The 14,467-nt window shown below is 34.0% G+C and overlaps 1 long non-coding RNA gene across 1 annotated transcript; it reads left to right on the top strand.

The window, feature by feature from the left end:
• Positions 1-1,193: 1,193 nt before the first annotated feature.
• LOC133192647 (uncharacterized) lies at positions 1,194-11,771 on the top strand. Its single transcript, XR_009721842.1, has 3 exons — positions 1,194-1,351; positions 5,723-5,771; positions 11,611-11,771. It is a non-coding gene; the product is annotated as an uncharacterized LOC133192647 (long non-coding RNA).
• The last annotated feature ends 2,696 nt before the right edge of the window (positions 11,772-14,467 follow it).

Here is a 14,467-nt window from a genome sequence, read left to right as displayed (position 1 = left end):
TCGTCAATTGTGGCACCACCCTAAACCCACCCCTAACCCAAGGGTCATATAATTTGAAGAAACTTAATATACACTACCTGAGGATGCTTCCATATTGTTATCAATAATCATGGGCTTGCTGTTCTTGAGAAGATTTTTAAATATTTTCTGTATATATTCCTATGTAAAACTTTGATCACCCAATGTGAATGAACATTATTCAATGTCAAGTATATTTATTACAAAACTTTTTTTTTCAAAATATCAAAATGTTTGTGTGATTACAATATATTATCGTTTCAAGCCACTGCCCGGAGTCCACTCATAGCTCTCTCGTACATTTTGACCATGGTTTGCGAAAATGACAATACATCCATTGTACGTAAGTGTATTTTTATTACACTAAAAGAAACAATCCTTTTAAATTCAAAATAATTATGTATAAATTTAAAATTGAATCACACGTTACTCTACAGATTCATGTATTTTTGAAATAACTCTCAGCGTCCACACATTTGCCCCCCCCCCCCCCCCCCAAAAAAAATAAGAGAGCAAAAAATAGAGAAAAGGGGAAATATTGCTAGATGTGAAAAACGGCACTAATCATATGCAGCATGCTTCATTGACAGTTACTGCGGCAAATTTTAACTGAATAACACCTCTTTAAAAAACAACATAATATTCCCCCCCCCCCCATTTTTAGTATTAAAATTAATAACAATTAAATCAATTGCGTCTGTGATAAGGCTAACAAAAAAAAGAAAAATTTAAAAATAAAATGTTTACGTATACATGTAATATTTATAATGGGGCGAAGAACACGATAGAGGGCGCATATGGTAAAAGGCGAACGGACTCTTGGCGAACAGCCTCATGCGAACAGGTAGATAAAGCGAACGGACCCGACACCGTAACGAACCGTGCTGGTAAAATAAGTACACGAAGACGACTTGGATGTAATCAATAATTCCGAAGTAGTTGATTACATGTAACACTGTTTTACAATGACACACAAAACTGCAAAAAGAGAATGAATAGGCAGGGACCTATATACTATATTAGTATATATTATATTAGTTTGTAGGATCCTGGAATAGACACAAGATTAAATTATTGCTTAAACTGTTAGCTAAACTTGTTATAAAATCAAATTGGTTAGGCTAGAACTATGTTTATCGCATACCGCATGGTTTAAATTCCGAATCTTCCAGACGCTCCAATGCAAGTCTTAGGGAGGAAGAGAATACAAACACATTGACTACATTGACTGAAAAGAGAAACATGACGGAGATGAGAAAACTTCTGTCTTTCTTCTTAACTTCACTTAAAACAGTCTTCCATTACGGATTTATTCCTACTGTTATATATTTAGGTATTTGTCTATTCAATCAATAGATAGTTTTCAGTAGACCCAAATTAGCAAGAAATATTTCCCGTTGGCCGCCATATTAGGGGGCAACATGCTCATATTACTTCATTATTCAACCAACTTTAACCTTTTATACTGGCTATTGTGTTGTAGGAAGCATTGTTTGTCTGAAAAATATACATTTGTTAAAGCCTCCTTTATTTCATTATTTTTATTCTATAAAGATTCTCCCCCAAATATTTTTGCTACATCCTCTTAGATTTGGTAAGACAAAGAGGAAAAACTACCAGGTTGACCCCCAAGATGGCGGCCAAGGGAAATAACCCGGAGAGAAAATACGTCATATGAAAACTATCTATAGGATAATGGTGATGATATTTCTCGGGATTGGGGCTGGTTTGTCCCACAGGCACCTGACGAATGGTTGGTGTAACTCCTTCCCCCTGAGAATTTTTTAAAGACACGATAACTTAGCAAATATATGGAATTCTTTTCTATCATACCAATACTTCGATATTTCATATCATTTTCCGTTTTTGTCAAGTTTTAGAGATTGCCCCTTTATTGTATATAAAAATACTAAAGGTAAGAAACAAAGTCTTGTAAACACTAGGGCTGGGACGATACAACTTTTTCTATATCGATACGTATCACGATATTTGAGCTACGATGCGATATGTATCACGATATGTTTAATTGTTTATAAATTCTTTTTTTTTTTTGTATTGGAATGAACAAACATTTCTTCACAAATAAGAATAGATCTAATTTATTCAAAGAAGTTGTATATCTGTTGTTAAACTAAATTATCAATATCTCCATATATCGTCCCAGCCCTAGTAAACACACGGTGCCCCGCTTCAAGGGATATTTTCAATGTTAATACAGCATTACCAATGAAATTTATGCAAGAGGCAGTGCAGGGAGATGTTGTTTTACAAACCTCTTATTGTCACACCTGGTCAAAATGATTTGTCCTAAATTTGCTTTTATTTACCCAATTTCCTTTCGCTGGCAATGAAACAGGAGGTCATCAAGTACTGATGTGGAAAATATCCAAGGAGTTCCATTTAGCTATCTCTGGATTTTTCATTACGCTAAACAAAGTAGTACTTGATGACCTTCCTGTTTGATTGCCAGCTAAAAAAATTCTCAGTTGGAGGGGGGGGGGGGGGGGTGGGGTGTTAAACCAACCATTCGTCAGGTGCCTGTGGTTTGTCATACAGCATGGTTGCCATGGCACAAAATGTTAATTGGTAGAGTATTAAAGGCTACCTAGCTGCTACACTCTTGAACACACCCTAGAAATCTACAGCATGTTGAACCTCTTGCACTGTTGACCATTTCACTAGGGCCTAAATTTGTCGAGACTTACCTCTTGCACTGTTGACCATTTCACTAGGGCCTAAATTTGTCGAGACTTAACAAATTTTGTACTAACGTCTCATCTCAGACTAATGCCACTCAAAGTGATTCATAGCTGCAGAACTGTAGCTCTCTGCTTGAGAAAATTCGGATAGACAAAGCAGAGAGCTACATATTTAAGCTTTGCAAAATACCTTCGAATTACGCTGCTGCTTTTTTCGTCGCTCGATTCGGGTATTATTTCTTGTATTCAATGCTTTCCCCCACTTTAAAAATAGTATCTGATAATTAACCATACATTTTACTCCTGTTCCCCATACATGTACTTTATTTACCTTTCAACGGTTCCCAACGGCCGTATGTGGTTTTGGAATATCAGTAAAAAAAAATGCATTCCGACATTGATGTTGGTGTCATCCTGAAATAACACACTTGAGTTTTATATATCTCTTTTCTTTTTTTTTTACATACATATTGTATTTTTTGTAGACAATATATGTGATATTTGAACCTCCTGAATTTTTTTTTTCGCATGACCCCCAACATGGACATTGGAATGGGAATTTTTTTAAATTGACATTCCAAAACATTAAGGGCTGTTTAGGTCCATTGAAAGTTAATTAAGGTATCAAGAATAGGAGTAAAATATATGATTAATTATCAGATACTATTTTTGTTACTACAAGAACGCAGTTTTCGGCGAGATGCAATTCGCAAAGTATTGTGGGTTCAGAGGTTTAAGAGATCGCAATGACAAGCAATGCTTCACACCACTCACTGCACATGCTATCACTTTCTTACCTTTACAAGGTATAAATCCAACCAAAAATCAAGTTGTTTTTTTCATAGCATTTACATATTTGTTAAACCTCTGACACCGAAGAGTTCCAGTTAAGGTCATAAGTAGTTGCTTCATTTGCTTCGAACTATGGTTCATTTCTATATCAAATCGTAGGAGAACGAAGTATTTGAAGCAGACTACAGGGGTTGAAATTTTCCTGGAAAACTCACTTGCCCAGGGGCTACTGATCAGTGAAAGATTACTAGCCCAAACCTCAAACTAACTAGCCCAACAAATTTTATGCAAATTTAAATGAAAACATAACACAAGTAAAAGTTTTAAACGCTTTAGTGACAGAAACAAATTAAGCTAGTTCTCAGTCAAAAGAAATCAGTCTACATAGAAACACAAGTAAACTGACAAGAATGTTTTTCTGGTCTTCTAGTCTAGTGGACTATCATTACATATAGATAAGCTAGCACAAGTCTTAAAACGATAAGCCGCATCAGGCTACTGTATACAATATATATGATCTTGGCTCTGGCATCTGTGGTTTTAGGTGTAATATCCCTCTGATAAGAGAGATAACTTTCCAAGGAAATTATTCCAAGCAATCCCATGAATTGTCTTACCTGAGTCCATTTTATAGTTAACTCATTCAAATCTGAACTATGTTACAAATATTGATTTCTATTTTCTATTGCCAATATTTTTTATTAATTACTTAACACATTTATACTCAGTTCTTTAAACTGTTAAAATTTAGATTTTTCTATCTCTTGATTTAATTGGTACAGAAATTTCAGATGCAGAATTTTTAAAATCAAATAATTAATATTTTTTCCACAAAAAATATTTTGAAGAACGATAACTCCTGCAGATGGAAAGATAACTCTTGTAGATGGATGCATTTTTATTTTGCAAGCACAGAAAACAATGTGATATTTTGATTTTAAATGCAATGCTTCAGTATGTTTTCTAATGTGAATTAGATAGGTATGATAGTAAATATTATTTTCATACATATCTACGTATCTCATATTTTTAATTTTAGGGTGAGTTAAAAAATTATTTGACAGGGTTCGACACTAACGTTAGTCCGTTAGTCTCAGACTAATACATTTTCATTCGGACTAATAAAATCTGTGGCTAATTAGTCCGAGCGGACCAATAAAAATTTCTGGAAAACAAAATGAATAAATTTCCGATCTCCGATTCTCGACAACTTTTACTGAAAAACCCCGCGTGTATTTTTAGATTTCTAGCTTTTGGCGGGTAGTTACGCAATTCCGAGTCAATTCAGCGCTTAATTTTTCGACTGAGTGATCGATATGAAGTAAAAAGTTTTTAGCGATCATGATTTAGTATGACACTTTATAGAAAGATGTTAGACGTTTTGGATGTAATGTAAAGACAAAAAAAAAAAACAAAACAAAACAAAAAAACAAAAAAAACAAAAAAAAAAACCGAGATCGGGAATATGGTGGTACATGCTGATTGCGAGATTTCAACGAATCTGTGGAATAATATATTTCACGTAAATGCTTTGTTTATTTCAAAAAAAGTATAAAATGTATATTAATTGTCAAGTTAAATTAATGTTAAAAAACATAGATGTTTCTTTTTCTTTCATTTTTTGACGGACTCGTAAAACCGCGTGCGGACTAGTAAAAGTAAAGAAGCACTAGTCCGGCCGGACTAAAGCCTTAAAAAGTTAGTGTCGAACCCTGTTTGATCTTTCTTTTCACCATATAAAATTTTCTTCATATCATGATTAGACATAATATTCATTTCTGAAAAAGTAAGCAATGCTTCATACTTAAAACTATTTTCCATTTGAATCTAAGGCTGTTGTTGATGAAATTCAGTGTTGGAATTTTTTTTTTTTAAATGGTGAAATTTGGAGCAGAGGGATATTTCACCTTAAATAAATATGTCAATGCCTTGACAAATTTACTACATATAATAATACAGAGACATGAAAAAAAATCTTATTTTTAAAGAACAGCAGTGCCATGGTTGGTCGTAATATGCAAGCATCCTCAGATTCAAGTTTCTTCAAATCGTTTGGCTGAGCTTATCAGTACAAGTATTAAATTATTTGACTGCATATATACATTCAGAGAAAGAGAACTGTATCTTAAGTGAGCATTATGGGCTGTGGACCTATAGTGTATACATGTTTTTTGATTTAAAATTTATTAAATGTTTTAAATATTTCTTTATAGGTTTTAGGAAAGGTGCAGATGAGGGAATGCCTGAAATAACATTTTCAAGGTAAGTTAGCCTAATATCATAGATTAAGGTTAAGTAATTCTCACTCTGGTCTACCCTCCTTAAAGGAAAGTTGATGAGAAGACCGATCTATATTTCCTGGCTTTTTAGATCACCTGAGTCATTTGGATGATCTACTGCATTCTGTTTTCATCCACAGCTGTGTGCCATTTTTTCCTATATCAGTGTAAACTTAATATTTTTAGCTTTTTCTCTTCAACAGCTTAAGTTTCAACCAATTTTGTTGTAAACTATTTATAGGCAATGGGTAACATCAATTGTGAATTTCATTAAACTATGAAATCCATGCAGTCTTCAAAATCTTTTTCTAAACACCTGGAAATCTAGTAGTCAAACTTAATTTTAAGCATTGGGCCCTGTACCTGAATTGTGAAATGTATTGCCTTTGAGTCAGGTATCCTGGTGTTAGGGTGAGGCTTTATTGATCACAGGTGAAAATGCATGAATTTGTTTAAAATATATTTAGCAAAGAAAGTACATGGTTATGATGAGCAAGGTTGTCTTCTAAAGAACGAGGGTGTTTTTGATTGGCATTCAGCAGAAATCGGGGAATCTGGGCGCACTTGAAAGTGAAAATGTCCTTGATCTGTCACATGAAATTTTAGCATTCTTTTAATGTAATGGGTTCCTGCGAAATAGGAAAGGGAAATAATTTCCGAATAATGTATTTTGATTTGCTAAAAAAGAATTTGAAAATTGGCGTGATGAGTCATTTGGTACAAAATATTACATTTTTAAGCACATTTTTCCAAAAATTTGCTATCTCTGGGTCATCTCTCCATGATTTTGAAACGTTATTAATAATTTGTGAGCATTTTAATTCGAAGAAACTAACAAACATTTGTAAAAAAAAAAAAAAAAATGGAGAGAAGACCCAGGGACAATAAAAAATGAACTTTTTCCAAAAAAATTCCAATGTGTTAATTTGGTGCTTCATTGTCATTTAAAAAACCATATAGTGTGTGTGGCTGTGATAGCTCAGTAGTATGCGTTACCCGTCCAGTGCAATGAAAAAGAAATATTTTTGGTTCGATCATCTCAAGGAGTGTCAATTCTTTTGTCGTTTTATTTTATGTACTGATTTATTAGGTCACCTGAGTCACTCAGGTGACCTATTGCTATCCATTTTCGTCCATTGTCGTGCGTTAACATTTGAACATTTTTACTAGCTTCTTCTCTGAAACCGCTTAACCAATTTCAGCCAAATTTGGCATATAGCATCTATGGGTGAAGGGGAACAAAAATTTTGAATTTCATGGTCCCTGCCACCCTGGGGCCTGAGGGGTGGGGCTAAAACCACCAAAATTAATACAATCTTTAAAAATCTTCTTCTTTACTCCTGGACACCAAGCAGTCAAACTGTTGGCATCATTGTAATAAGCATTGAGCCCTCTACCAAAATTGTGAAATTCATGGCCCCAGGGTCAGGGGTTCTGGCACTAGAGTGGGACTATATAGATCATATAGTGAAAGTATTATTAGTCCTCTACCGGTGAAACCGGAGGGGACTATAGGTTTCCTCTGAGTCTGTCCGTCTGTCTGTCTGTCTAGCTGTCCCTCTGTCTGTCTGTCTATCCCACTTGGTTATCCGCACTTTTTTCCTAAACGCTTGCAGATATTGAGCTGATTTTTGGTATGTGACTTTACCTTGATTAGTTTTAGATCAAGTTTGCATTTCATTCTGCTTCATTAGTTTTTGACAAAATTAAAACATTTTCAATTCTTAATGGGAACAAGATTACACTTGCTGGTAGGGGACTAGTATTGCTAATGCAATACTCTCAGAATGCTTGTTTCTTTGAAAATTTTCTTTTCTGCTTCTGGGTATTAAATATACTAACTAAGCACATGGCTATGAAGAACAAGAGTGCCTCTTCCAAAATTGTGAATTTCATGGCCAGAGGGTCAGGGGTTCTGGTGTTAGGGTGGGGCTCTATCAATTATGTAGTGAAAATGCATTAAGTCTTTTAAAATCTGCTTCTCTGCTCCTGGGTATTAAATAAAGTAACTAAGTACATAGTTATGATGAGCAAGAGTGCCTCATCCAAAATTGTGAATTTTATGGCCTCAGAGTCTGGGGTTCTGGTGTTAGGGTGGGGCTCTATAGATTATATAGTGAAAATGCATTCATTCTTTGAGAATCTTCTTCTCTGCCCCTGGGTATTAAATAAAGTAACTAAGTAAATAGTTATGATGAGCAAGAGTGCCTCTTCCAATTATGTGAATTTCATGGCCCCAGGGTCAGGGGTTCTGGTGTTACATGTAGGGCGGGGCTCTATTGATTATATAGGGAAAATACATTAATTCTTTGAAAGTCTTTTTCTCTGCTCCTGGGTATTAAATAAAGTAACTAAGTACATAGTTATGATGAGCAAGAGTGTCTCTTCCAAAATTGTGAATTTCATGGCCCCAGGGTCAGGGGTTCTGGTGTTAGGGTGGGGCTCTATTGATTATATAGTGAAAATGAATTAAAAATCCTTGAAAATCTGCTTCTCTGCTCCTGGGTATTAAATAAACTAACTAAGAACATAGTTATGGTGAGCATGGCTGCCTTTTCACAATTTGTGAATTTCATGGCCCCAGGGTCAAGGGTTCTGGTGATAGGGCAGGACTCTATTGATGCATAAATTCTTTCAAAATCTTCTTCTCTGCTCCTGAGTATTATTGAAACAAAGGAAGTGCATGTTTATGATAAGGAAGAATGCCTCTTTCAAAATTGTGAAATTCATGGCCCCTGGGTCAGGGGTTCTGGTGAAGGGGGGGGGGGGCTCTATTGATTATATAGTGAAAATGCATAATTTCTTTCAAAATATTTTTTTTCTACTACTGGTTATAAAGCAAAGAAAGAAGTGTATAGTTATGATGAGCAAGGGTGCTTCTTCCAGAATTGTGAGTTCGTGGCCCCTGGGTCATATGTTCTGGTGTAAGGATGGGGCTTTATTTATTTAATAATATAGTGAAAATGCATTTCTTTGAAAATCTTCTATGCTTCTGGGCATATTTGAGGCAAACAGAGTAAAAGTTTTAATATGCAAGGGTATTTTTACCAGAATTTTGAACACCTGGACCATTTAGTCAAGTGTTCTGGTCCTGGTCAGGGCTCAATTAACTTCTATTCTGCTGAGCAAAGTTATTCTCTTGGCCATTAATCACTGTAAACATGGTAAATAATGTATTTGAAGGATTGATAGAATATGAGAATTATGAAAGAATATGTATTGTATAATATAAAAAGTACTTTCATAGTTTTAATGATCAGGTAGACTTGGAAATAATAGATGAATAAAATTGAGACAAAAATAGCTTATCTTTTTAAATGTTCTACAAAGGCCAAGAGAGGCCAATGTGAGAAGTAATAATATGGGGTTAAAAAAATAGACATTTTGTTAATAGTCTGCATGGTAATAATGATAAATTGGGGACAGATTAGATACTAGATCAATTATTTTGTTGATGCTTATCATACTATTTTTCTTGCTTATAAGCCACAAAGCTTCATGTATCAGTTTATTGATCCTCTAAATTGTTATACTGTACTCAGGTGACCGCTAGGCCCTTGGGCTTCTTGTTTTAAAATAGATATTAAATTCTTGTCCTTTTGCACCGAAAGCAAGAGCAATTCTTCCAACCTAGTGATACTTTAATATACACATGTAATTGCATTTAATATACCCTTAGTATAAGTGCTTATTATTTATGTGAAGCTTCACTATGTTATACATTTAGTAATTATTAAGATAAGCAGACTGATATCTTAAATTTGACAGTATTTCAAACTAAATTTAATATTTTCCCATGTACATAACTTTGTAAAGTATGTCCAGCTGTGGTCAGCCGACCAAATTGTACACATTTAAATTATAAATGTTCCGTATGCCTTATACCTGCAGATCTTATGCCAAACACACCCATCTTCTTTGTGAAATCCGTGGTCCCTAGATCAGGGTTCTGGTATTAGGATAACAACTGGGTCAGGGTATGGTAAGAGTCAGGCGCTATGATTGTAATTAATTATAGTAAAAATTAGGGATGTCAATAATTAATATTCGAATATTCAATGAAAGTATTCGAATATTTAAGGAATGACTCTAATTCTTGGCCAAATTATTCGAGTATAACCTGGTTTGGGTCAGTTTACGCTTTATAATCCGCAAAGCGGATTATAAAACAGCGTAAACTGACCCAAACCAGGTTATACTCAAATAATTTGGCCAAGAATTAGAGTCATTCCTTATTATTTAATTTTAAAATCATTAAATAACTATGGGTGTAAAATTTTGTTGCTTTTTATTAGTTCAAATTTGCCGCTCAATAATACAACCGTAGTAACGGAAGTACCGGAAGTGATGGGAAGCGAGGGGAGGTAAAAACTGATACATAGGCCTAGCAGCCTTGTTGTTTGTTTACATGTGGTAAGATCGAATTATTGTTTGGTACATTTATTAAATCTGGAATTTTCCATGAATCCCGAGGACTGGAAATGAGAGGATTGTATGGAAACAGATGATTCAGCTGGTTGTCAAGGGGGGTGTCCCCATACCAAACCAGGTTATACAGAAATAATTTGTGTTCCTTTTTGGACATTAACCAATCAGAGGCTAGAATACAAACAAAATTAAATTATATTCGAATATTCGATAAAATAAATAAAATCTGGTTTATTTTAAATACCGGTATGCATCATGCTACTCTCATGAAAGGTTTAGCGTAGTTATTCTTATATTGGAAGTAAAATTGTATGAAGACTTTTGTATATGTACAATAAGGAATTCCATTTGATATTTGTCAATGTTTGAAATAAATAATTGATTTAAATGTAGAAAAGTATAATTTTAACAAATGATGCATGTGTATTTATAGTAGCTCCGAGGAACCAGTCACCTTACCAAGGATAGTCGTATACTGTTCAGATTTCAATACATGTAATTAATTACAATTATCAACCTAATAAGAGATATGATTATGATCTTTGATACAATGTTTTTAAAATATAAACAAATATTACCATAGACAATTTTCCTAAGTAATTAACTAATTTCCCGATAATGAATATAAAATTCAAGATTATGTACAACCCGAGATAATCAAGTAATTTACACATTTATTCTGAAATTGAGCCCTCTACAATATTAATTACAGACTAATTCTATCAGACAATCATTCAGTGATCAATTAAATTTATTTTGATAAGTTTACTCTTCAGGTCTTTTAGACATTCTAAGAAGGTTTTCATTTTTTGTCCTCGATTCTAGATCCGATCGTATTTATTTAATAAAAACTAGGAAAATACGTTTTGTTATTATACATAAAGCATTGTTGTATAATTCTTTAATACCTTACTCAAAACAAAATAATTTAGTAGATATATACGATAAGAAAGTAGTGAAAGAAATCAGGCGATCAAAATTGATCTCTAGTAAATTATACAGGGATAAATCCAGCACTGTTCTAATCAAAATTTATTAATCACAGTACTTCTTTTTATGAAATCTGAAAAAACACCGAATATTCGAATCTTAAATTCATATTTGAATATCAACTCATTGAATGAATATTCGAATATTCGTTGACATCCCTAGTAAAAATGCATTTTATTCTTTTTCTGTAGAACAACAGGGCAAAGGTTTCTCAGATGAGCAGCATGGCCCATGGGCCTTGATACCTGTATATATAACACAATATCAACTGAACTTCAATAGTTTTAGTTTTTCAGAATATTATGGACCAGTTTGACCTTTGGTGAACATTGGCTCTTTGTTTCTTTCTTTCAATCGAATTTTTTGATTTGGGTACTGTTGCAAGGTTTTTATTTCTTTTGCAGTTTGTTGTGGAGTTAGAAAATGGAAGTAAAGACTCACCACAACTTTACCCAGGATTGAGATAAAATCAAGAGACGAAAAAGCACTTGACTGTTCCTTAATTCTTTGAGATGTATATTTGCACCTAGATCAGAAATGGATTAAAGTGTTTCTGAAAAAAAAATTGCCTTTTCTCTCTTCAGATTTTTAGGCTTTAAAAATAGTTATGATTTGTACAAAGTGTAACTATTTTATTGCCCAGTGATTTTGATGTTTCAGATATTAACTTGAATGGAGATTATGACTTACTTTAGGGTCATCATTGGAATAATTATTGTTCAAGGCATCACCTTAAGGATGATCTCAAGATCACTTCAATGATACCCATAACTTACAATGATTTTAGCTTACCTGAGCCAAGGCTCAAGTGGGCTTTTGACAAACCCCAATCAAAATTTGTCTGAGGCTGTCATCATCATACACTTTTCACAATTTCATCTTCTTCTCCAGAACCACTGGACCAATTTTAATTAAACTTGGCACAGAGTATCCTTGGCTTAAGGGAATTCAATTTTTTCAAATGAAGGGCCACACTTTCTTTCAAGGGGAGATAATTAAGAAATAGTGAAAGGTGCTAATTTGTCTGTTGTTATTGTTGTTGATGTATACTTTTCACATAATCAGGTTTTTAAAAATCTTGGCCAGAAAAAAGTTTGTCCAAATCATACCCACCCCCCAAACCACTTTTATATTTAAACTTTTTCAATACTGAGCAGATTTCTGCTTTTTCCTAGCCAAAGTGCTCAGGTGAGTGATGTAGCCAATGGGCCTGTTGTTATAGTATACAATTTATATGTCTCTGCAAATTTCTATGTAATAGAGAAACGGCAGTCTGTTCGGGGGAAAAAATATTCTGGGATTTGTATTTGTGGTAGGTGTTCAAAATTAGCTTGTATCTTTTGCTCACTTAAGGCTCAGTTGACCTTTTCTGATTAAAATTTGTGTATTGCAGTTGTTATCATAAACTTTTTACAATTTCATCTTCTTCTGCAGCACCACTTGCCCAATTTCAACCAATCTTGACATCGAATATCCTAGGGTAAAGGGATTCAAGTTTATTTAAGTAAAGGGCCACACCATCTTCCAAGGGGAGATAATTAAGAAAAAGTTAAAACTGGGTGGGGTCATTTAAAAGTCTTCTCAAGAACCACTAGGCCAGAAAAGAAATTTATTTGAAAGCTTCCTGATGTAGTGTAGATTCAGTTTTGTTCAAATCGTGACCCCCAGGGGTAGGGTGGGACCACAATGTCCAATCAAAGTTTTACATAGGAAAACAAGAAAAAATCTTATTCTCAAGAAGAGCAAAGCCATGATTAGTCATTTTTATATGGAAGCAATCTCAGGTAGTGTAGAAATTTTTTTTTCCAAATCATGACCCCTGTGTGTAGGGTGGGGCCACAATAGGCAAATTTTTACATCGGAATTTATATTAGGAAAAAAAACTTTCTTCTTAAAAACAGCAAAGCCATGATTAGTGATATAAATATGGAAGTGTCCTCAGCTAATGTTGATTGAATTTTTTCAAATCATGACCCCAGGTAGGGTGGGCCTACAAGGGGCCATCAAAGTTTTACATTGGAATATATAGGAAATATCTTTAAAAATCTTCTTTCCAAGAACGCAAAGTCATGATTAGTTAATTCAGAAGCATTCTCGGATAGTGTAGGTTCAAGTTTGTCCAAATCATGTTCTCAGGGGGTAGGGTAGGGCCAAAATAGAAGATCAAACACATAGAAAAAATCTAAAGCCATGATTAGTCAAAGAATATGGAAGCATCCTCAGTTAGTGTAGATTCAAGTGTGAACAAATGCCCCTCCCCTGGGGGGGGGGGGGTATTTACTATCACATATATTTAATCTTTTCAATACTAAACTGATTTTAAGCTTTTTCCTAGCCAATGTGCTCAGGTAAGCAATGTGACCCATGGGCCTCTTGTGTTATATGTTAAATTATTCATTGTAAATACGAAGATTAATGCTTTAAAGGGGCATGGACACAGTTGCTTTGTTTACATTTTAAATTTCTACCTTTATTCAAGAAAAATAGTTTAATGAATTGAACTTGCATGAATATTCTTGTAATTCAATAACAGCAGAACCCTTCTTTACATCAAGTCAAACATCCGTGCTTGTATTAATTAAAGAAGGCGCTGTTTTGTTTTGTTTTTTTTGTTAATATTTATGTTTTACTGGGTGTATTCCATTTGTTGCTCTGCACACATCACTGAGCACGGACTGACAGTTTTGCTTTCTCGCATTTCTACTCTGAATTTTCTGGATTATAAGTCTGATATTTTGCATTAATAGACAACAAAATTTCTACTTTTCTTTTAAAGTGCAAAATATATGTTTCCATCAAATGCGTCTCGAAATTCGTAGTTTTAATAATTTTCAGATTTTGACAAAAGTTTCTAAACACGCTTCATTATATTTCGTCGGGAAATACTCTAGCTACATATAAGTAATGAGATTATACTGGAATTTAAAAAAAAAATTATCTTCAAATCTGTGTTTAAACCCCTTTAATTAGAAACGCTTCGTTATACACGATGACATTAAACAAAATACTGCATGCTAATATTAAAGCGGCAAAATATGGATGTAAAAAGGGACCACGCTATTATACTTCAGTAGAATACTCCTTAATGAACCCGACACTCCGTACTAATTCTATGTCTACTACATTCATGATCTCTCGTCAAGCCTGTTTTTTTAGGGTCTTCCGTCTCCAACGGAAGACCCTTCTATTATTCTATTGTTTCTTTTTCACTTTTATTATTAGGGTCTTCCGTCTCCAACGGAAGACCCTTCTATTATTCTA

Source organism: Saccostrea echinata, unplaced genomic scaffold, assembly GCF_033153115.1.
Source record: "Saccostrea echinata isolate AGI-Se365-2 ecotype Australia unplaced genomic scaffold, CSIRO_AGI_Sech_v1 ptg000025l, whole genome shotgun sequence".
Taxonomy (NCBI): domain Eukaryota; kingdom Metazoa; phylum Mollusca; class Bivalvia; order Ostreida; family Ostreidae; genus Saccostrea; species Saccostrea echinata.
This window is presented reverse-complemented; position numbering and strand designations above follow the sequence as displayed.